At 36.6% G+C, this 22750-nt stretch overlaps 1 pseudogene; it reads right to left on the reverse strand.

Annotated features, from left to right (window-relative positions):
• Positions 1–9105: 9105 nt before the first annotated feature.
• LOC101987641 lies at positions 9106–21233 on the reverse strand (annotated as a pseudogene).
• Between the last annotated feature and the right edge of the window lie 1517 nt (positions 21234–22750).

Raw genomic sequence — 22750 nt, forward strand, 5'->3', positions numbered from 1 at the left:
CAGCCTAGAATTCACAATCCCGAAGAACTAGACAGCAAAGTGGACACAAAGAGAGACATATGTGGATCTAATGTATATGGGAAGTAGAAAAAGATAAGATTTTCTAAGTAATTTGGGAGCATGGGTATCATGACAGAAGGTAGGAGAGGAAGGAGGGGAGCATTGAAAAATATATATCTCAATGTAAATGATTTATAAATAAATAAAAGTCATGTTGAAGACAAAATAATTACTAAGTATAAATCTAATTCAACACAATTTGTTGCTATTATAGAAGTCTATGTTGGTCTGACTGAGGAGACAGATTGATGAGTAGTTTTTTTTAGCCTAAGGAAGGAAAAGTCAGTTAAGAATAAAACTAATGTCAAAATAATATGAATACTTCAAACCAATGAATTACGAAGAGCACTTATGCATGGGATTAACACATTAAGAGAAACTGTTCTTGTAAGGGGATGGCGGTGGGCCCCATCCTGCCTCCCGGCTAGCTTATCCCCCCAAAATAACCACATGGAAATAGTTAATTAAATTGCTGCCTGGCCCATTAGCTCTAGCCTCTTCTTGGCTAATTCTTACATCTTGATTCAAACCATTTCTAATAATCTGTATGTCACCACAAGCTTGTGGCTTACTGGGAAAGATTCATCATGTCTGACCTGGTAGCTTCATGGTGGGCAGTTCTCTGCCTCTGTGTTCTGTCTACTCCAACTATCTAATCTGTGGTCCTATCAAAAGGCTAAGGCAGTCTCTTTATTTAACCAATAAAAGAAACACATAGAAAGAAGACCCTCCTACACCATTTCCCTTTTTTCTGTTTAAACAAAAAAGAAAGGCTTTAACTTTAACATAGTAAAATTATATATAACAAAACCGTTTTAAAGGAAGAATTGCAGTAACAATATTTATATCTATTTTATCTTTTATCATAACAAAGGAAAACTATAGCTAACTATTCTTCAACTCCATCAAAGACTCCAGAAGGATATAATATTACCTAAGTAAGCAAGAAGTAAGCAACTTCCAAAACTTTAGAAATGACAGAGACATTTCACTGTCTGTATAGTAACCCAAAGTTCTTCTGTACCATTGGGGCATCCATTTTCGGCCTTCAGGCCCATAGTATCCAAAGACATTTCCATGAAACAGGAAAATTCACCGACAGTTCAGTCACTTACTTCTGTATCCTCAGAATGTCTCTCAGACTCTTTCATGAATCATGAACCCCAAAGGACCATCTCACTTTTAGGCAAGTTCAGCAGTCCTCTCTCTGCAGGTTCTTTGTGTCCACTTTATGCAACAGTCCAGGCAAGAGCAGTTTCTTGCCCAAATGGCTAACCAACTCCATAAGGAGATTCTTTGATGCCCATCTTCCTCTTGAAGTAGATTGGTGCTGCCAGGAACAGAGATGTCTCATTGTCATGAAAAGCACTAAGTTATTAAAATATTTAAATGCCATATTCTGTAGTCTGTGAAAGATATGAAGAACGCCTATCTAACTGAAATATATCTCTATATGTCTAGAAAATCTAACATGACTAGAAGCTTGACTATTATTGATAATTATCCACTAACAGGCTATATTTCCTAATTATACATTGCATTTTTAAATGAACCACACAATCACAATACCATAATCAAGAACAGAAATACATATATGTATAACAAAATTGACCTTGAATTTATATTAACAAAGCAAAATTTATACCAATGTAAATCATTTATATCTATATCATTTCCCCCTTTAAATGTAAAAGAACAATTATAAACAATATCTAGGAATATGGACACAGTTATTTCTCACCAAACTTCTTCCTGCTGTATAGGGGTGCTGTTAATTAGGTCTTTCATGCTGTATCCTGTGTGTCAGGTTCCTCTCAGTCAGCAGTTGAGTGAAGTCATTTTCTGAGGGTATTCACAACAACCTTTCAGGAGGGCGTGGTCTATCATACCATATTGGGATAGAAGCAATCCACAGGGTCTCATCCTCTGTGAAAACAAAAGAACTTCTTTTCCAATGCATCATATCCTTAGATCCAAATTCTGAAGTCATGATAGCTTTATAATACACATGTTGGATTAGTTTAGCAGACCACAAAATAAAGTGTCTCTTTGTATTTAGCTCCTTCAAAGAAAACAAATTGAAAGAAAATACAATAATAAACAGAATCCAAACTCTCTGTGACTTTTCCATTTTTACGTGGCTTATTTTTTATTTCTTTTAATTTATAACTATCTGTACTCTGTCTCTTCAACGACTTTACCCTTTTTAAGGCATTAACTTTATTCTCTATATTCTTTTTCTTCACTGCCCCAAGCCTACGCATGTCTAACACTATGACCCATTTAGAGGTGTTTTATGTCTCAATCTGTCCTATTCCATTGTCTGTAATTCTTCACTGTCCAGGAATATTTTTGCTTTGTGCTTTTAAATTGATAAGCACTTAAGAATCTAAGCTGTGACATTCCTAGGTCAAAAACAGGTACTGTGTGCTTGTGACTCCCATTCCAACATGGCGGAGCCACTCGTGCCTCCGAGCTGCTCATATTGCACTGCTAGCATGGTGGAGCTACTTGTGCCTCTGAGCTGCAGCAGGCAATGTCCCCCTTTTCGGCACACATCAAGTCTAGTTGCCTTCAAACAAATCATAACACTTGACTACAAACAAATGTTCCATCTCCCAAAAGAGTCAGAGTTCACAACGGCGGCATAGCACAGAAAGCTGATGTTTTAAAACCACCACTTTTTTTTTCTGTGGCTGCTGAGTGAGGAAATTCTCTCTGCAGCACCCTGCCAGTAAACAGCAAAAAGCTGTGTTAAACTCTTGTTTTTTTTCTGTGTGTATAGAATTAAGTTCTCTCAGGTTTTACACGAAGTTCATTACCACGCTGGGTGCAACTTGTAGTAGTATGAACTGCAGGCTGCCTCCCTGCCACTCAGCTGGTTTATACCCGAAATAACCACATGGAAATTGTATTAATTAAATTGCTGCCTGGTCCATTAGCTCTAGCCTCTTCTTAGCTAATTCTTACATCTTAATTCAATCCATTTCCAATAATCTGTATGTCACCACAAGCTCATGGCTTACCTGGAAAGATTCAGCATGTCTGACCTGGCAGCTACATGGTGGGCGGCTCTCTGCCTCCTTTCTTCCAGCATTCTGTTCTGTCTACTCTGCCTATCTAAGCCTCTGTCTAATCACAAGGCCAAGGCAGTCTCTTTATTTAACCAATGAAAGCAACACACAGAAAGAAGACACTCCTACACCAAACTGTTCTCCTTAACAGCAAGGTGTTTAACCATTAGGAAATGCGGTCTAGCAAAATTTGAAATTGTTTCTTCATCATCAGATTGAAGTTGTGACAGCTGTAATAGGCATATTATGCAAAGATGTAAATTGATTTTCCATCATATGAGACAGCATATAAATTAAAATATCACCACTATTGATATTACCTTTAATGCATTTCCTAATATGCAGTTCAAACTACTTCATATCTAAATAAATTGTTTTTGGAATTGCTGGGTGATCTCTTGTAGATACTTTGGTACTGTGTGAGCTGTCTGCTCCTCAAAAGTGTCTCAGCTCTTGGATTTAGTCTCCTCTGATAGTATTTTCCTAAATGTATATCACTCTGATGACTATCAAAAAATGTCACCATTTTATTTTATCATTCTTTGTTTCATTTGAGCTCTGACCATGGAACCTTTTAACTTTATGTTTTGTAGCCAACTCATATCAAGTTTCAGGCAAATTAAAACAGCATGTTCTAATATCTTTCAGAAATATTCAAATCAGTATGAAAATTTCCAGTCCTTCTCCACCCTATGATGTTTCTGAATCTTCATTTACTCTTATTTTATTTTGATTTATGCCTGGACTCTATACTCTACCTTAAAATCCACTGAAGGAAGATTGGTGTAAGGAAGTATACACTTTCAGAAACTAAGTAGTATACTCCTGTTTTTGTAAAATTCAGAAAGGTCAAAGGAAGTCTGTTTGTTCTGGAGATAACTTCAACTATATGTATTTAAAGACATAGCATACATCTCAGAAAAATATCACTCTTACTGGCTCCAAACACATGACACAAAGCAAAGAGCTCAGAGTCCCATGGAAATATAACTTAAACCAAGAGGACAGGCTCTCAGTTTCATTTCATAGCTTTACACATAAACCAAATGTTTATTTGTTCAAAAATGCTGTCTTGGGAAATAAAAGTTCTACTGTCTCTTGATAGATTGGAAAGCAGCTAAGATTTTGAAAATCTATTTTACAATGAAACTCAGAGTTACAGTTCTATTAATTACTCCGATTATTGGTTAGGGACGAGATGACGTAGGACCTCTCTTACTACCTATCTGTGTACCCATAAATCTCTTCTTAAAATCAGTTTGTCATTTTGTTACAGGAGTGCCAGGAGACTGGTTCCACATTAATGTGCCATTTCTGATAGCTGTTAAGCTAAATTGTTTCACACTCCAAGAATGATTTTCAGAAGCACTCGGGTGGAGAATTCCAATTGCACCACTTTCAGAGATTTCATCAGGCTTGCTGGAAGAATGGCTGAGAGAATTCTTATCAATGGACCATTCATAATTATTGTCCTTTAATACTGGACAAATGGTTCAGTGGTTTACAAGAAAATGTCAATAGAAACAAAAACATTGGCCACCATAACTGGATTGCATCTCCAGTCTTTAATCAGAACATTGATCCATTTAATTTATTATAGGCTGACAATAACATTACCTTTTTGATCTGTTCTCAGTTGTCATTCTGTCTATCTGAAACATTAAGAAATTAATGTAGAAGATACGTTTTACTACAATTTGCATGTGAAATGTCCTCAACAGACTACTCCCAGGAACTGAGCCAGTTGAATTACTGTACTTTTCCCAACATGGTGGATTGAAATTATCTCCTCCTTCCTTAATTTTTCTTTGCCTAGTATTTTGTCACAACAGCAAGAATTATAATAGTCATAGCTACCAAGATCAGGGATGCCACTGTAAAATGTGATCTCTGGATCCAACAGTACCTTTTGGAGTTCATCCAAAATTATTTACTCAGCCTTAACCATCTGTCTTCAAAAATACTCAGGCATTGTAACCCTACAAAATCAAAGAAGCACATTGATTCTCACAAGGTGTAACAGTGTTGCAAGATGATCATAGACTGAACACTAGATTAAATGCCCATGTCAACTCAGAAAAGGGTTTATCTTTCCCTTTAAAATTCACTCAGCAATAGAATACAAGACGCAAGAATAATGTGAAGCATGCATTTAATCCCACAACTGGGGAGTCAAATGTAGATGGATCTCTGTAAATTTGAGCTTGGCCAGGCCTATATAGAGTTCTCTGATTAATTAATTAAATGAAATTAAAATAAAAAATATGTAATGATGCTACATGTCAACATCGCCTATATATAGCACTACAGATCTATGCTTGACTGTAAAATCTGAGACATGAGCAACTGACCTGATAGTTATAGTCAGAGAAAAACAAATTGTATTTTCTAGATTTCCTCTCATCTTCTTTACTTTATCTGACATTTTATGCAAAGTTGATAATAGTAGAAAAAAATGTTGATATTAATATTCAAAGGATTTAACATTTTGATTGAAATTTTGGCCTACTTTTAAAAGACAGATAAATACACTCAGCATAAAATTAAATGGATTATTTTCACCTTACATGTACTAGTGACAAATAAGAGGAGATACGAATAAGACTCTTGATACAGAGTCAAATCCAATCTCAATTATATGAAATAACTTGATAAGAAATAACTTCTGAAACATAACACATTGTTATTGCCTTCAGCAAATGCCAGGTGACTAGTTACTATTGACTACTCATTCATTCATTCATCGACCAATATGTACTGGATTTCTGCTATTTCATGTATGTACTATGCTAAGAAAACAATATGTACAATCTTTATTTATATTTTTAAAAGTCATTGCTGATTGATGAGTATGGCCATATGAAGGGCAAGTGCCCTTCTACATAATTACAGGTAATGTAAACAAGGAGAATTGATGTGAGATTTTCTATCAAGGCCACAGTTTATTTTATAAATTATCCTAATAAGAATATTTAATGAGGGGTCCATGAGATGGCTAAGTTTATAATGGCACTTATCACAGAAGTCTAGAGATCTCAATTCTACTCTAGGAACCCACAAAAGAAACCAGATATGATAGTGCATACCTATAATCATAGTTCTCTTATGCATAAATAGGAGGCAAAGACATGAGAATCATCCAGAAGCTTGTTGGCCAGGTAGCCTAAAATATACAGTATGAACAAAAACAATAACAGTCTATGCTAAAAAATGAAATGAGAGAACCAGATCTCAAATGTTGTCCTTTGAAATCCACACACATGTACAGGCATGCACATAACACACACACACACACACACACACACACACACACACACACACGAAGCAAATAATGATTAAAAAAATGTAATGACAAGTTTTTAAAATCCTTAGTAACAGTGACTGAGGTCACATAAGTAATAGACAGAAGTTATTAAAATTGAGTTATTTTATCTACCCCATAGTCCAGGCTGTAAGTCACTAATTCATATGCCTTTTAGTCATTAAGGTAATGTACTGCATATGAATGATGTGTTTATGTATGGACAGTCAGCAGAACAGTAAAGATCTACACACATGGGTATCATACATAGAAGTGAGAACCTCATCTCAGCCTCCCTGTTCTGTGTTTAAATGCCACCTTAAAAAAAAAAGCTGATCTCAATCTAACCTCCATAAAGGATTATTAGCTTTTGGTTTATTATGTTTCTGCACTAATAACCATGCTTCAATTAAAATATAATGGTAATTTCTTTTTTATTTGAAGTATATAGCTTTTTCAATAAAAGAAAAATGATCAGAACTCAATTTTCCCTGTTAAAACAGTTCTTAACACCTGAATTCTTTATCAGTTATTAAAACTGCATTGCCTCTCACTTACTTTTGAGTTCATACAGCAAAAATATCTTATAATTGCTAATAAAGTGAATTGACTACTTTCCTGTTAGGATCTAGGAAATAATTGTCCACAAAAAATTGTCTAAAAAAAAATGAATACAAACATTTGCTTTTTGAAAATTATTCCTATTAATTAACTATATGATAAATATACCAAAATTTCTTACTTATTTTTTAACAAGGTCTCACATTCAGGCTAGCCTCAAACTTACTATTTATCTGATGATAGTTTTGAATTACTGTTCTTTTCATCTACAATGATTCTCTAACATATTTGGAATGCATTTTTACTCATGAATAACTGTCACAGGATGAATGTAGTTCTGTTGTACTCATAATCAAAGGTGATAGGGGTCCATTGTCCTATTGTCAACCCATCCTCAAATTAACCTTAGTGGCCTGTCAGTATGTGACATAAGAGAATTTGAAGACAACTACTGGTCTTTTGATACACTTTGCCCATAGATGAAACATATAAAATATATACATAATTCATAGTTAGCAATAAAATTAATATCATTTTCTTTCCTATTTCCAAGTTCAAGGGGAAATGTGATGCAATTCCTGAGAAATAAATAGAGAAAAGTGGGTAAGCACTAAATGTCTCTATTTCAGTTATTACTCCGCACTACACAGACAAGGACATAGATTGACAATACTAAATTAAACAATGCATTAAAACTAGTTGACATGTTACTGGCATTATTATTATTATTATGTACCAGGAATATGCTGTAGTCCAGAACATACTATTTACTAAGTACAGATATTGGCTTTTATATAATATCTAACTCTGTAAATAACTCTATGATCTATATGTACCATTATATACATCTTATAATGAAGTCTGAATTCCAGAAGTTTAATATTTTGTTAAGATTCCACAAATATTTTATAGATATTTTGTTCATATATAGTTAATTCTTACTTCCTGGATTGGATATTTCTAATGTGAACTACGTGGGGACATGAAAAATGACAACTGAACATACTTTCTGGGGGAGAAAAAGATTCTGAAGTTTTTTCTTGAAGTACTTGTAATGGTGGTATAAAAACATTGTTCACACAAAAATATTTCATGTATTCCTTTGTCAGTATATTTTCCCATTATTTAGGATCATATTGTTTAATCCATTTAGGACTTTATTAGCTAGTATTAGCTTACATAGATTAACATCTTAATTCCCACTAAAATCTAGATAAGCAAATATGTTTTTATCATCATGTTGCAGAAGAAACTGAAATTCAAAGAATTGAAAGAACTTAAGTAGATATGAGTTATAACAAAACACCTGAAGTGAATTTATGTTTATTTTTGCTGCAAAATTTATGAATTTTGAACTATGTTAGAATATTCCAATCTACTTATCATTTTAATATCATAGTCCCATCAAAAAGGATGCTTATCCAGAAAAGCATTGTCTACACCTCTATTTAAGGACAGGGAAGTTCTCATGCAGTTTCAAGGAATTCTGGTGTATTAGCACAAGGAAGCATGTCCGTCTGAGCACAACAGGGGAGATATACATTTAGAAACACAAGATTTGTGTCAGAATATAAATATAAAGCACATGTCCTTGTGGCAAATTTGAGCATCCTTTGGATATATACCCAAAAGTGGTATTACTAGGTCTTGAGGAAGGTTATTTCCTAATTTTCTGAGAATTCGCCACACTGACACCCGAAGGGGTTATACCAGCTTGAATTCCCACCAGCAATGCAGAAATGTTACCTTTCCCCCACAACCTCTCCAGCATAAATTGTTATCAATGTTTTTGATTTTGGCCATTCTTACAGGTGTAAGATGGAATCTCAGAGATATTATGATTTACAATTCTGTGATGACTAAGGATGTTGAACATTTCCTTAAATGTCTTTCAGCCACTTTACATTCCTCTGTTGAGAATTCTCTGTTTAGCTCTGTACTCCATTTTTCTATTGGATTATGTGTTCTTTTTTTTGCCAATTTAAATATTTTTATTAGACATTCCATTTTCCACCTGTTTTATTATAGACATTGCATTTTCCACTTAGGATACCGTGCTTACAAAGTGCAATGCTTACTTCACTGTCTGTGCACATGTTCCATGTATTGAGAATGCCCAGTAAATTTATTGTAGCAGTTTGAATTTGAAACTGCCATGTAACTTGCTAAATTTGGGTCCTTCAAATGTTTCCCTGTGGAACAATGCTACACCTCTACTTGGATTGACTTAATCCACCTCTTCAATGGTGGGCCCTGAAGAAGCACCACCAGATGGAGGAGCTCCTCCACCAGGGAAGCATCCAGGCATTCCTCCAGGCATCCCACCAGCAGTCTGGTACAGCTTGGTAATGATAGGGTTGCAGACTTTCTCCAGTTCCTTCTGTTGGTGTTCAAATTCTTCCTTCTCTGCAGTCTGGTTCTTATCCAGCCAACTGATGATCTCATTGCACTTGTCTAGAATCTTCTGTTTGTCCTCATCGTTGATCTTTCCTTGAAGTTTCTCATCTTCAACTGTTGCTTTCATGTTGAAAGCGTAGACTCCATGGAATTCTTGGAGGAAACCTTATCTCTCTGCTTTTCATCTTTAGCTTTGTATTTCTCAGCTTCCTGGACCATGCGCTCAATATCCTCCTTGCTCAAGCGGCCCTTGTCATTGGTGATGCTGATCTTGTTCTCCTTGCCTGTGCTCTTAACTACAGCAGAAACACTGAGGATGCCATTGGCATCGATGTAAAAAGTGACTTCAATCTGGGGAACACCACGGGGTGCTGGAGAGATGCATGTAACTTCAAACTTTCCAAGCAGGTTGTTATCCTTGGTCATGGCTCGTTCACCTTCATACACCTGAATGAGCACACCCAGCTGGTTATCTGAGTAGGTGGTAAAAGTCTGAGTCTGCTTGGTAGGGATGGTGGTATTTCGCTTGATGAGAACAGTCATGACTCCACCAGCAGTTTCAATACCAAGGGAAAGAGAAGTGACATCCAAGAGCAGCAAATCCTGAACATTCTCAGACTTGTCTCCAGATAGAATAGCTGCCTGGACAGCTGCACCATAAGCAACAGCTTCATCAGGGTTGATGCTCTTGTTCAGCCCTTTTCCATTGAAGAAGTCCTGCAGAAACTTCTGAATCTTGGGGATTCTGGTAGAACCACCCATCAGGACAATATCATGGATCTGAGACTTGTCTAGTTTGGCATCTCGAAGAGCCTTTTCTACAGGGTCCAGAGTGCCCCGGAACAGATCATCATTTAATTCTTCAAATCGAGCACGGATAATGGAAGTATAGAAGTCGACTCCCTCATAGAGAGAATCAATCTCAATATTGGCCTGGGTGCTGGAGGAGAGGGTGCGCTTTCCCCTTTCACAGGCAGTACGCAGACGCCTGACAGCTCTCTTGTTCTCACTGATGTCCTTCTTGTGCTTTCGTTTAAACTCAGCAATGAAATGGTTGACCATCCTGTTGTCAAAGTCTTCTCCATCCAAGTGGGTGTCTCCAGCTGTTGATTTGAATTCAAAAATTCCATCCTCAATTGTGAGGATGGACACATCAAAAGTACCACCTCCCAAGTCAAAGATCAGCACATTCCTTTCAGCTCCAACCTTCTTACCTAGCCCATAGGCAATAGCAGCCACAGTCAGCTCATTAATAATTCGAAGGACATTGAGGCCAGCAATAGTTCCAGCATCTTTTGTTGCCTGCCGCTGAGAATCATTGAAGCAGGCTGGCACTGTGACTACAGCATTGGTAACCGTCTTCCCCAGATATGCTTCTGTGATCTCCTTCGTCTTAGTCAGAACCATAGAGGACACCTCCTCTGGGTAGAAGCTTTCTGTCTCTCCTTTGTACTCTCCTTGGGCCTTGGGCCTGTCTGCATCGTTCACCACCATGAAGGGCCAGTGCTTCATGTCAGACTGCACAACGGCATCATCAAACCTACGTCCGATCAGACGTTTGGCATCAAAGACTGTGTTGGTGGGGCTCATTGCAACCTGATTCTTCGCAGCATCCCCAATCAATCGTTCCGTGTCAGTAAAAGCCACATAACTTGGTGTGGTTCGGTTACCCTGGTCATTGGCAATAATCTCCACTTTCCCGTGCTGGAAGACGCCCACACAGGAGTAGGTGGTGCCAAGATCAATACCGACTGCAGGTCCCTTAAACTTGGTTGCTCGCGTGTAGGCCTGGCTGTGCTGGAGAGGACACAGCACCGATTTCCCCCAAAGCTGGCGCCGCGTTCAATGAGCTGGATTATGTGTTCTTTTGGTGACCAATTTCTTGAGTTCTTTGTATATTTTGGAGATCAGACCTCTGATGTGGGGTTAGTGAAGATATTTTTCCATTCTGTAGGCTGGTGTTTTGTCTTGTTGACTGTGTCTTTTGCTTTACAGAAGCTTTTCAGTTTCAGGAGGTCCCATTCACTAATTGTTTCTCTCAGTGTCTGTGCTGCCTGGTTTATATTTAGGAAGTGGTCTCCAATGCCAATGTGTTTAAGTGTATTTCCCACTTTCTCTTTTATAAGGTTCATTGTGGCTGCTCAGACACAGAAAGATAACTATCACATGTACTCACTCATAGGTGGATTTTAAACATAAAGCAAAGAAAACCAGCCTACAAACCACTATCCCAGAGAACTTAGACAACAATGAAGACACTAAGAGAGACTTACATAGATCTAATCTACGTGGGAAGTAGAAAGTAGAAAAAGGCACAATCTCCTGAGTAAATTGGGAGCATGGGGACCTTGGGGGAAGGTTGAAGGGGGGGGGAGGGTCAGGGAAAAAAACAGAGAAAAATGTAGAGCTCAATAAAACTCAATACAAAAGTAGACTAAATCCTATAAGAAGAAGGAAGATGGACCTGATGTCCCACCTCTAACTATGGAACTGTTAACAACTGATTGTTATTGAAAGATGGAGAATCAGCTTTCAGAGAATGTTTCTGGTAAGTGAATCACACTCTCGTGGGAGGCCACACAACATGAGTAACAAAAACTGGACTTAGATGAAAACAAAAAGAAAACAAAAAGAAAAGGAGACACAAAGATGGATGGACAGAGAAAAGTGATGAATCTGGAGGGGTATGAGTTGTAATAAATATGATCGAAACATGTTTAAAATTACCAAGGAACTAACAAATCCTTTATGAGAATACTGAAGAGAAAATGCTATTTCAGCCATTCTCACATTGTGTTATAACTATTTTTAAGCCACTGTCTGATAATCAGAATTCAAGAGGCTATGAGTGAGCTAAGGCAAAGAAGATGATTATTACTTTAACGAGGAGTGGAGGCTTTCACAGAGGTGGCTGTGCCAAACTAACTATAAGGATTCGAAGCTCAGAGTGACTGGACCATTTCCAACTTCCAGCAAGTGAGTTTTGCACAGCTAAGGGCTGTCTTTCGGAATCTGCTCAGGATTTGATCACAAGTAGGAATCAGGACTCGAAAGAAAAACATCTGCAGGATGTAAAAATTTCACATATTAAACAATTAGTCCTTGTAATTACCGGGAATGCAATGATGAGTACAGTGGGTATGATTTGTGACTTGAGAGAGACTAGCTTTTATGGGAATTTAAATGGTAAACTATGAGCTCAACAACTAAAGCATGTCACACTCGGTGATATGCAAAGCACTGCTATGAAGGGACATCCACAGTCATAAGTGTGAAGAGATAAAAATGATACATAGTTGAGAAGAAGGTTTAAAAAACACAAGTATACCAGACAGAGGAGCTGGAAGACCCTCTGGGGATCACAGAGATATTCTACCAGGATAGCATTAAACTAAAACCTCAAAAATAAAAACAAGAAATAAAAACAAGAAACATAATAATGCAGAATAAGAAAACTCAAATAGAATGGTCCAGTATTCTCTGGAAGCCTCTATAAACACCCGTAGTACTCAATTCCCTCTTAAACAAAGGGTGTATATGGGTAATGGCACACAAATATCTACCAAGAGCTTCAACAAACTTAATTATCCCCAATTATATTCTTCTCCTAAACTATATTTCATACAACTGCTGGAGCTAAAGGGTTTGAGTCATTTCAAAATCTCTGATTGTTTCAACCTATTCCAAGTCCAACTACTTCTCATCCATTTCATCTGTCTGTACAAAGTCATGAGGTCATCGCCATTCACCCGAAAACTAATGAGTTCCCTGTTTGTAGTTTAGGAAGAGGTGGCTCCTCTACCTTGGTGGAATTTTACTCTCTGAATAAATGTCAGTATTAACATGCATTTTCTGCTTAAAATAACTACTGCTTGCTTACAGAATCTGAAATATAATTCAAAATCCTTACCATAGACCCTATATTTTTAAAATTGAAGATATGGATCAAAGAGATCAAAACTCCAGTTCATGAGAAAAGATGGTGATGAGTATTTAAAGTGGAAAATATACTACAGGGATCCTCTTCTTGCTCTTTCTTGATGTTTTCCTTCACTTTGCCCAGTACCTGACTATTTGCTCTTCAGAAAAATAGAGAAGTGTGTTTGTGCCTTTGATACTCTGATGATACACACAAGGAACTCGAGCCTTCCCCTTTTATTTATTTATTTGTTTGTTTGTTTATTTATTGTCTTGAAAATTCTGACTTCTCTAGCTTTATACATGAAGAAATAAATTCTTTTTAAGCATTCAAGTATTGCATTTCAAGGTCTCACTAAATCGAGAAAGGGTTTTCTGTCCTACTGTTCTTGACTGAATTTAACTGCATAATTTCCATAATAAGTCATTAAACTTTGCCTGATCTAAGCATCAGTTTTACTACAATTGCTTTCTGTATGGGGAGGAACTATGTGTTTAAGAATTAGAAAGTTCAGACTCCAGCCCAATGATGTTATTCTCTCACCACAACCTCTCTGAGCCTAACTGTCCTGAGCTACAAAACAGAAACACCAAAGCCTGCCTCAAACTTGCTGTGACTGCTGATTAGAACCAGTTAAGAAGGATTTTTGAATATAGTGTTTTGTTTTTAATTTTCCACAGTAAGGAAAATGACCATTGAGTGTGAAAATGTCATTCTCTTGAGATTCAGCTTTATGAATGTGAACCAAAGGGTCATGCCTGTAAGTTGAGGTAGAATTCCATGCATACATAAGACCATTAGTGCAGCCACCAGACTCCTTGAATATCTATGTAACAACAGGACACAGAAGAACCTGAAGTATCCACTTTTGAGAACTAGAAAGCAGGGCCCGAGTCTGTTAGCATCCCATAACAATGATCTCTCCAATGATCAGATAAATGTGCCCAATCATATTCTCAGAGACAAGCTTCTTCAGAACAACAGAAGAGCAGGGTCAGCAATGCTGAGACCACATTTTCTGATGGAGTCTGCTAAAGTCTGCCTTTAGGTTTCAGATAAACCTACCCAGGGACAACTGTTGGAGCTTGCTAAATTTTTTGAGCTTACTAATTCATTCCTTAACAAATATCAAAATCGTGTTCTCATAAAATCTGGTTAAATCTTTTTTGACAAAAATGAAAAATGATTCTATTGTACAGAAACAAACATTTATTGCACATAAATAAATGTCTTTGGGATTCTCAGGTGTGTTTATGATGAGAGAAGATGTAATCATTCTGTTTTCATCACCTGTTGCTTTTTAATTTCCTCTCCCATTGCCTTTCTTACTGCCACACAGACAATAACATCACTGTCTGTGTGTATATATACAAACTGTACTGGAGGTTTGGTGCTGGGACAAGATTCACTGAAATAATAAAGGAAAACAGCTCACATTTTTCAAAGAGCCACATGGAAATACTGAAGAAGATGTGTTATCAGTAAGGATGTCTACACAGTGGAAGGCTTGGGAATAAAGCAGAATTATAAATCTTCTGGAACACAGTTGAACATTTTTCAAAGACAATTAAACTTATCGAAGAGTGCCAGCATTATAATGTGGCATCTTAAGTATCATTCTAAAGAAATGCATGTTCTTGATTCTGCAAAGAAAAACACAGATATGAAATTTTCAGATAAATGGATGGAGTTGGAAATGATTATAATGAGTGGAGTAATACAGACCAAGAGGAACGGACTGTGTTTTCACTCAGGTGTGGATCTTGGCACCAAATCTTTACGTGTATGTGTTTTATTTAGATCATCTATAGAATACAGGAAACCTGAAAGGAACCTGAAAAAAGCGTCTTCTAAACATAACAGGATGGCTGGACTCATGAACTCATAGAGGCTGTGGCTGACTGCACAAGATCTGCACAATTCAAGTCAGTCATCATTCTAGCATGGAAAGGGAGTATCTCAGGAGCTCGTCCCCCTAATTGGGGAGCTGTAGACAGTTGCTGGGTTCTAGGAAAAGAACAGGCGATTTTCTTTAAGGCTACAGCTTTAGGAGGTTGGCATGTTTCCAGTGAATGATGAGAAGTCTAGGAGTATAGACTCAACACAAATTGGACTAAATGGGTTATTAAAACAAAAAAAAAATTAGACAGGAAGTTGAGAGTGGTGTTAACTTAGTAGTTGATCCTGAAGGATCTTGAAGAAACAGTTAAAGAGTCAATGAGTAAAATGCTTTCCATTTTGAGGGTCATTTTGTGGGCAAGGTTGAAATCTAGTGCGATGTAAGCCCCCAGGTATCTATGAGGGTGACCCTAGCTAAGACACCTTGTAATCGGTGTTGGGGGGAGTAGTATGAAGCCTGAATTGACCATCTTTTGTAACCAGGCAACATTTCCAGTAGAGACTGGGACACCAAACTAGCCACAAAATCTCCTACCCACCTATTGTCCATCCTGCAAGATGTCCTGGAGTAAAGGTAGTGATAAACTAGTGGGAGTGGCCAGCCAATGACTGGTCCAGCTTGAGACCCATGCCATGAGAGTCAGCCCAATTGTGACACTCTGTGGAGGGCAAAAGGTGGGTTAGCCCAGAGACCTAAGATAGAACCAAAGACAATTGGGGCAAAAAAAAATAATAAAATGAAATGATTCGTAATGATACTTCACTATACCCAACCAGAGCTTAGCATAATCATCATCACAGAGGCTTCACCCAGCAATGCATGGAAACAGATGTAGAGACACACAACCAATCCTTAGGCAGATATGATGACTACTGCAGAAGAGGGGGAAGAATTGTAGATACCAGAAGGGTCAAGAACAACACAATAAAACCCACATTATTAACTAACCATACCTCAAAGAAACTCACAGAGACTGAACTGACATTCAGGGAGCCTGCATAAGTCTGGGTCTGACCTCGTACCTCTGCATGCAGGTTATAGTTGTGTAGCTTGGTCTTTTTGTGGGATATCTCACAGTGGGAGCAGGGTGCTGTCTCTGACTTGTTTGCCTGCTTTTGGGAACCTTTTCTTCCTACAGGGTTGCCTCATCCACTCTTAATGTGAGGTGATGTGCCTCATTTTACTGCAACTTGGTATGCCATATTTGGTTGATATCCATGGGAAGCCTGTCCTTTTCTAAAGATAAATGGAGGAGGAGTGAATTTGATGGATAAGGAGGTAGGAATTTGAGGATAAGAGAGTAGGGAGGTGTAGTTGGGTGTAATATTTGAGAAAAGAACAAAAATCCACCCAAATTAATAAAATAATGTTTAAAATGATGTGGTAGAAGAGGGATGAGTGTTAAATGGACCTGAGTTCTAGGTTCAGGATATTAAATACAAAGTTGCTTGGTGGGCTAGAGCTTGTTATCATTTCATTGTGAGTTGCAGTCTCTCATTTTTAAGAAAACGTGGGTCAGGCTAGTTTCCAAGGGTGATCATTGCAAAACAGCAGTTGTGTGAGAGTGCCTGGCACATTTCCCTTTAGCACTTCAGCAACGTTTGTGAAAGATGGGTGGAGGATAATTTGGGTCTGTATTGGAAAACACATGCCTCCACCTGTGGACACAAATCTGAGAAATACTGGCTAAAACTATGTCACACTACTTATTTAAGAGGGCTTCTTTGACGTTTAAAGTGGCGTTTTAGACATCTCATCAGTAGTTTCTATCCATGCTGATAGAAGAGACTCTAATTAAATCTGTTACACTCCACATAAAAATAAGATATGACAGCAGTAAGGAGACACATTGGAAAGTGAGATTTCAATGGGAGAAGGAGGGGATGAGAGAGATAAATTGAGGATAAAAAGATGAAAATGACTAAAGTACAGTTTACAAATGTATGGAATTTTCAAGTCATAGAAACATATTTGAAAAGGTGTCTTGTTTTAGATGATAAAGTACATAGAGAATTTATTCACTGACCATCTCCTTACATTGAATCAAAAAGGAAGAAATATATAGGAGATGTTAAGATAGGCAGTCGCCTTATGTTCAATAAATATCTCCTAACACGTGCCTGAATCATCTTTTATTTTTCAAACTAACTTAAAGGGATGTGAGATACATTCAGGAGTCTCTATCCTTTTTACTTATTCTAATTTATTCCTAAATATATACTTGACTACTATATACAACACTTTAATCTTTCATTTCTATAATTTTTGATAAGAAGAAACAGATGTTTCTACTTGTTCCTTTGTCACACTGAAAATCTGTTAAGTATAGCAATACCAATAGAAACAGTTATCATTTTCTTGTATTCCAGAATGACACAATGCAGCTGTATATACACCACTTCTGTGATGTATTTACATATCTCAAGAAAATGCATGTGTTCAAATTGATGTTTCAGTTTACTGGTATTAGGACTTGGAGCTCTTAGGAGTTTAAGAGGTAGTGAAAACACAAGTTTCTTAAATGAGATTTTTCTCCTTTTAAAAAAGGCCTGATGGAGATTGACCCATCTCCCACCAATGATGACACTTCAAAGTCATAATAGTTGTGTCTTACCTGTGGCCTGCTGGTCACATATGATTGCATGTGGCTGAGGACTTTTATACATGCAACACAACACAAACTGCACAAAGTACTTAAACCATTATTATTTTGTGTATTATTTTTGTAATTCCATTTTACAGATATAGAGCATGAACTTTGTAGATGACAGTACTGTGTAGTAATATCACAAAGCAGGATATGCCTGTGTGAAGACTATGATATTCAGACAACAAATATGGTGTCCTGTTCTAGAACATTCTGGCTTCCAGGATTATGCACAATAAGTTTTTAATTGTTGAAAGATCAAACTTAAGATAATGAATTAAAGTCAACACATGACAATAATCTTCTTGGGTTTCTATCTGTCTCTCTGTTTCTGTCCCTGTTTCTGTCCCTGTTTCTGTTTCTGTCTCTGTCTCTGTCTCTGTCTCTCTGTCTCTGTCTCTGTCTCTCTCTGTCTCTGTCTCTGTCTCTCTCTGTCTCTCTCTCTCTCTCTCTCACACACACACACACACACACATAAACACACACACATGCACGCACACACTACTTTCACCAGAAAGTGAAAATAGAAAAAGGAAAAAAGTTGGCTATGCAGCAGTGGAAGAAAGTTAGAGAAGTGAAGGAAGAGTAGGTGGCCACAGAACCCATTCTGCCCTAGACATCCCTCCCTGTGTGCAAGCTCTCTGCTCTCTGAATCCTCCTTGTCTTTCTTACTTCAGTGAAACAGATTTTTCAACAGCTTACCTACAGAATATTAAGCAATTATTTTAATAAAGTTGATAACTGTAGAATGAGAGAAAGAAAATGAAAATGAATCATATTATTATTATGGGTTCACCTGGCTGTTGTAGGGCAATGTTTTCAACTCAGATCCACTAATTAATCATGCCCAATGCCCCTTGTGTCACACATGATAAAGTCAGGTTCTGAGAGATGAGAAATGTGCCTCCTTGGTGGACAGTTACATATAATTTACTTTCTCCCTGTTCTGACCCTTCTCCAGGAAAAAAAATCACTGTTTTCCACATTTCCATCAACAGTCAAATAATCATCTACATTTCTGTAAAACTGAAGATTGAAAATTCATATCCCATATTTTTCTCTGCTAGCAAAGTTGACCCGTTTATATATACTCATTAAATTGGTTTATCCTTCCATAATTTCTTATTAAAATAACTTGCATTCTTCTCCTGGTTGCCATCATTTATTTTCCTTCCATGAACTAAATGCTAATTTTTGTTTATTAAAGCATTGCAAATGCATCTTTAAAAATCAGGTTATCGACTTCACAAATCCTTTCTTCATGCTTCATGCTTTCAGTTTGGTACTTTGCGAATGTTTCCATATCTGAGGTCAACCAGATGTTCAGAATCTTTCTGAAAGTTTTTGATGCATGGCTTTTTTTTAATTCATTCTACTTTCCATGATTTGATTTTGAATCTATCTAGAATATATATTTATCTTGTTTAGAAAATAACTTCTTATTTATTTATTTATTTTTAAATAAAAATGTTTCTGCACCGAAATACAAATTCACCTGTTAGCTGACTATATAGCCACTGTGCTCTACATGTGTATAAATGTGGTAGGATGTACACTTTTGTTTACATTTGTGGTTGTGGTAGCCGGACACCAACCTTAAGTATTATTCCTTGGGAGCTATTCACCATTTTTTATTGGCTTGGTGTTTACTACATATGTCAGAGAGTCTCAGGTAGTATCCATCAATATCCCCCTGTCCAGTCTGAGATGAAATGTCATACCACAATGTCTGGCATTTTTACATAGGTTTAAACTTATGTGCTCATGTTTGCAAAGAGAACCTTTTAGTGACAAAGCCATCCTTATAGCCTCATATGTCACATTTAATGTGCAGAAAAATTTAAAAACATATAATAAAATCTCAATTTTACCAAAAATAGATTATTATTGCACCAATACTGTCTTTCATTAACTTGTATACATCTGATTTTAACGGAGGAGGAGTTAAGAGTTTATTCTACTGTCTTGTATTATGTTATGTATAAAATTAAAATTATGAACAGATTTAAAAGAAGTGCCATCTATTTAAGCAAGCTCATGCAGAGTATATGCTGAATGTTTCATTAAATCTGTTAATTTATTTTAATATGGCTAGTATTTCTTGTTATATTTATTTGATATAATACTTGTATTTACATGCATGATTGTTTTGATGGTTGGCAGTAAATTCTATTAATAAGGAGAAAAATATCCTCCCTTGTGTAGAATAAACCTCTATTTAACTATGTACATTTTAATATTACAATGTCATAGTTCTTTTGCTTACAATTTTTTCTAGAGTATTTTCTTCCATCTTTTACTTATAATATACTTGGTTTACATTGTATTTCAGTATAGTCTACAAATTACTCAATTACTTTTTCTTAGAAGTTAATTGCAAATGAAGTGGGAGGTCCTTGGACTCCCCACAGGGCAGGGAACCCTGACTGCTCTTGGGGCTGATGAGGGAGGGGGAGTTGATTGGGGAAGGGGGAGGGAAATGGGAGGCGGTGGCAGGGAGGAGACAGAAATCTTTAATAAATAAATAATTTTTAAAAATTGCAATTTAATATTGGTTGACACATATTGGGATTTAATCTATTTGTGATGTAAGCATGAACAATGTCAGTGTTTATGTGTCTGCTAGGCATAGGAAGGAACCTTATTTGGGTTGGAGGCCATACAAAACGTGAAACTACTGTAGCTTTATTCATCTTGAATGTCTGGTGACTTCTTCCAGGACAGTTTGTTAGATTGATGACTGCTCTCCTTTATCTCCTATTTGCTTCTCTTCAAATTAAAGTTCTTAGCAGAGAATCTTAACAAATTTCCAGAGCTTGGTAGTAGATACATACAAATCAACGAGATCATCTGAGACTCATATCACCATCATCCAAATGTAGCTTTTTCCTCGTAATTTGTTCTACAGATAAATAGGCTGCAGTCCCCATTGTGCCTAGAAAGTCTTGTAATGCACAAGGCATGGAGTTGAGTTGATAGTTTCACTAGTGCCTTCTAAGCCCTGGCTACTACTTAAATATATGTGAATATGATGGAATTATCTTTGGCTATTTATACAGAAAAGCTATCTCTACATTTCTAAAAGCATACAACATTTATCTAATATTAATTATACTAGCAACTTAGTCTCCTTTCTTTAACTTTCCTCCTTTGGGAGGTTTAGAGAGCATAAGTCTTTGGGAACAAAAGTTATAATTATTCATTGTCTCCCTTCTCGAATGGTAGGAGAAATCTCATTACAACATTATTTCTCAAAGAAATAAAATACTAACTTGGTGTGGACTCTCCATTAGCCGACCCTTTAAATCAGCTTTATTGTAGGATGCTTGCTTGTCTTCTATATAGTCACAGAAATATCCTATGAGGATGAGCATCCTATGCTTACCATTATTATAAGGGACAGAGATCTGATGCTTACCATTAGTATAAGGGACACAGAAGCTTGCTTAACATTAGTAAGAGCCACAGAACATGGATTTCTCCTTTTTCCTCTAACCTCACTTTCTTTTTGTAACTTTTAAAAAAATTCTTTTAACTTTTATTGATCCTTTGTGGGTTTCACATCATGCATCCCAATCCCACTTATCTCCCCATCTTTCACATCCACCCTCTGCCCTTGAAACCTCCTCCACAAAACAAAACAAAATTTAATAGAAAAACCCAAACCAACATCTTGATAAGTGAGATGAGCTGGACTCCAACAGAAGTATAGCATGTGTCTTCTCATATGTGGGACTTAAAAGAAAGAATGATATGAAAGTAACAGAAGGACTGCTGGTGACAGAATCAGGGATAAGAGGGAGTACAGCTGGATCTCATTAAATGTTGGGAAAATTCACAATGTGAGGTGTATTGCTCTTGCAGAAGATCCAGGCTTAATTATACCACCCATATAAGACAGCATATAAACACCTGAAACTCCAGCTCCAAGGATCTGATGTCTTCTTCCACACACATGTGTATACCATCTTCCCATAATTAAAAATAAAATAAATAAAAAACTGTCTCAATAAAACCTTTATGTTTGTAACAATATCATGTTAAAAAACAAAGTGAACTCAACAATGTGAACTTTCAACACACTCATATATACCTATATGATAGGGACTTGTCATATTTAGAAAATCTCCAATGACAGATAGGGTTAATTAACATCAATCAACCTGCCACCCTGACATACCAAGAATGAACTTTCACCAAACTAGATAAACCCCCAGGCATTCATTCCTCATTTGTAACACTCGGTAAGATGCATTGATTTTGGCTATTGCACATCAAATATTTTAATGAAATCATGCATCTCATATAAACAACCATAGTGAGACACTGATGATTTGTTTATTTCATTAACAAGGAAAATAGCAAATAGTTAAGCTCTTTCAAAGGATAAAACTGCATAAATTCAGGCAATCAAAGAAAACCTGCAGGAGTGAGCTTACTGCAGTTCTTTTACCGTTATCATTTCCACTGGCTAAATAATTTTCATGTCGACTGGAAAAATACATCTCAGAACATATAATTTTACAGAGTTATGCTCCTAATAAATAGTAAATAGTATGCCAATCAAAAGTAGATTTACATACGGAACCACATAGCTTTAAGGCAGACCTAGCAGATGCAGCTACAATATATCTTTGGAAATATAGGGAGTCACTTTAGTATAGTCTATTTTCTTTAAGTTTCAGATAAAATTCTTTAACCATACAATCATTCATCAATTTGTTAAATATTTTATTTTTCCACAGAGTTATTATTAGTATAATTGTCACTTTTTTTAAAGCAGTCCTTTGTTTTGATGGGTTCTATACTGTGAAACTTTGGTAAGTGTATCATTTTCCTTCTCATTTTTCTAAGTTGTTCACATAGAAATAAGAAAAGAAATTTCAAAGCT

This window comes from Microtus ochrogaster (genome assembly GCF_000317375.1).
Source record: "Microtus ochrogaster isolate Prairie Vole_2 chromosome 14 unlocalized genomic scaffold, MicOch1.0 chr14_random_1, whole genome shotgun sequence".
Taxonomy (NCBI): Eukaryota; Metazoa; Chordata; class Mammalia; order Rodentia; family Cricetidae; genus Microtus; species Microtus ochrogaster.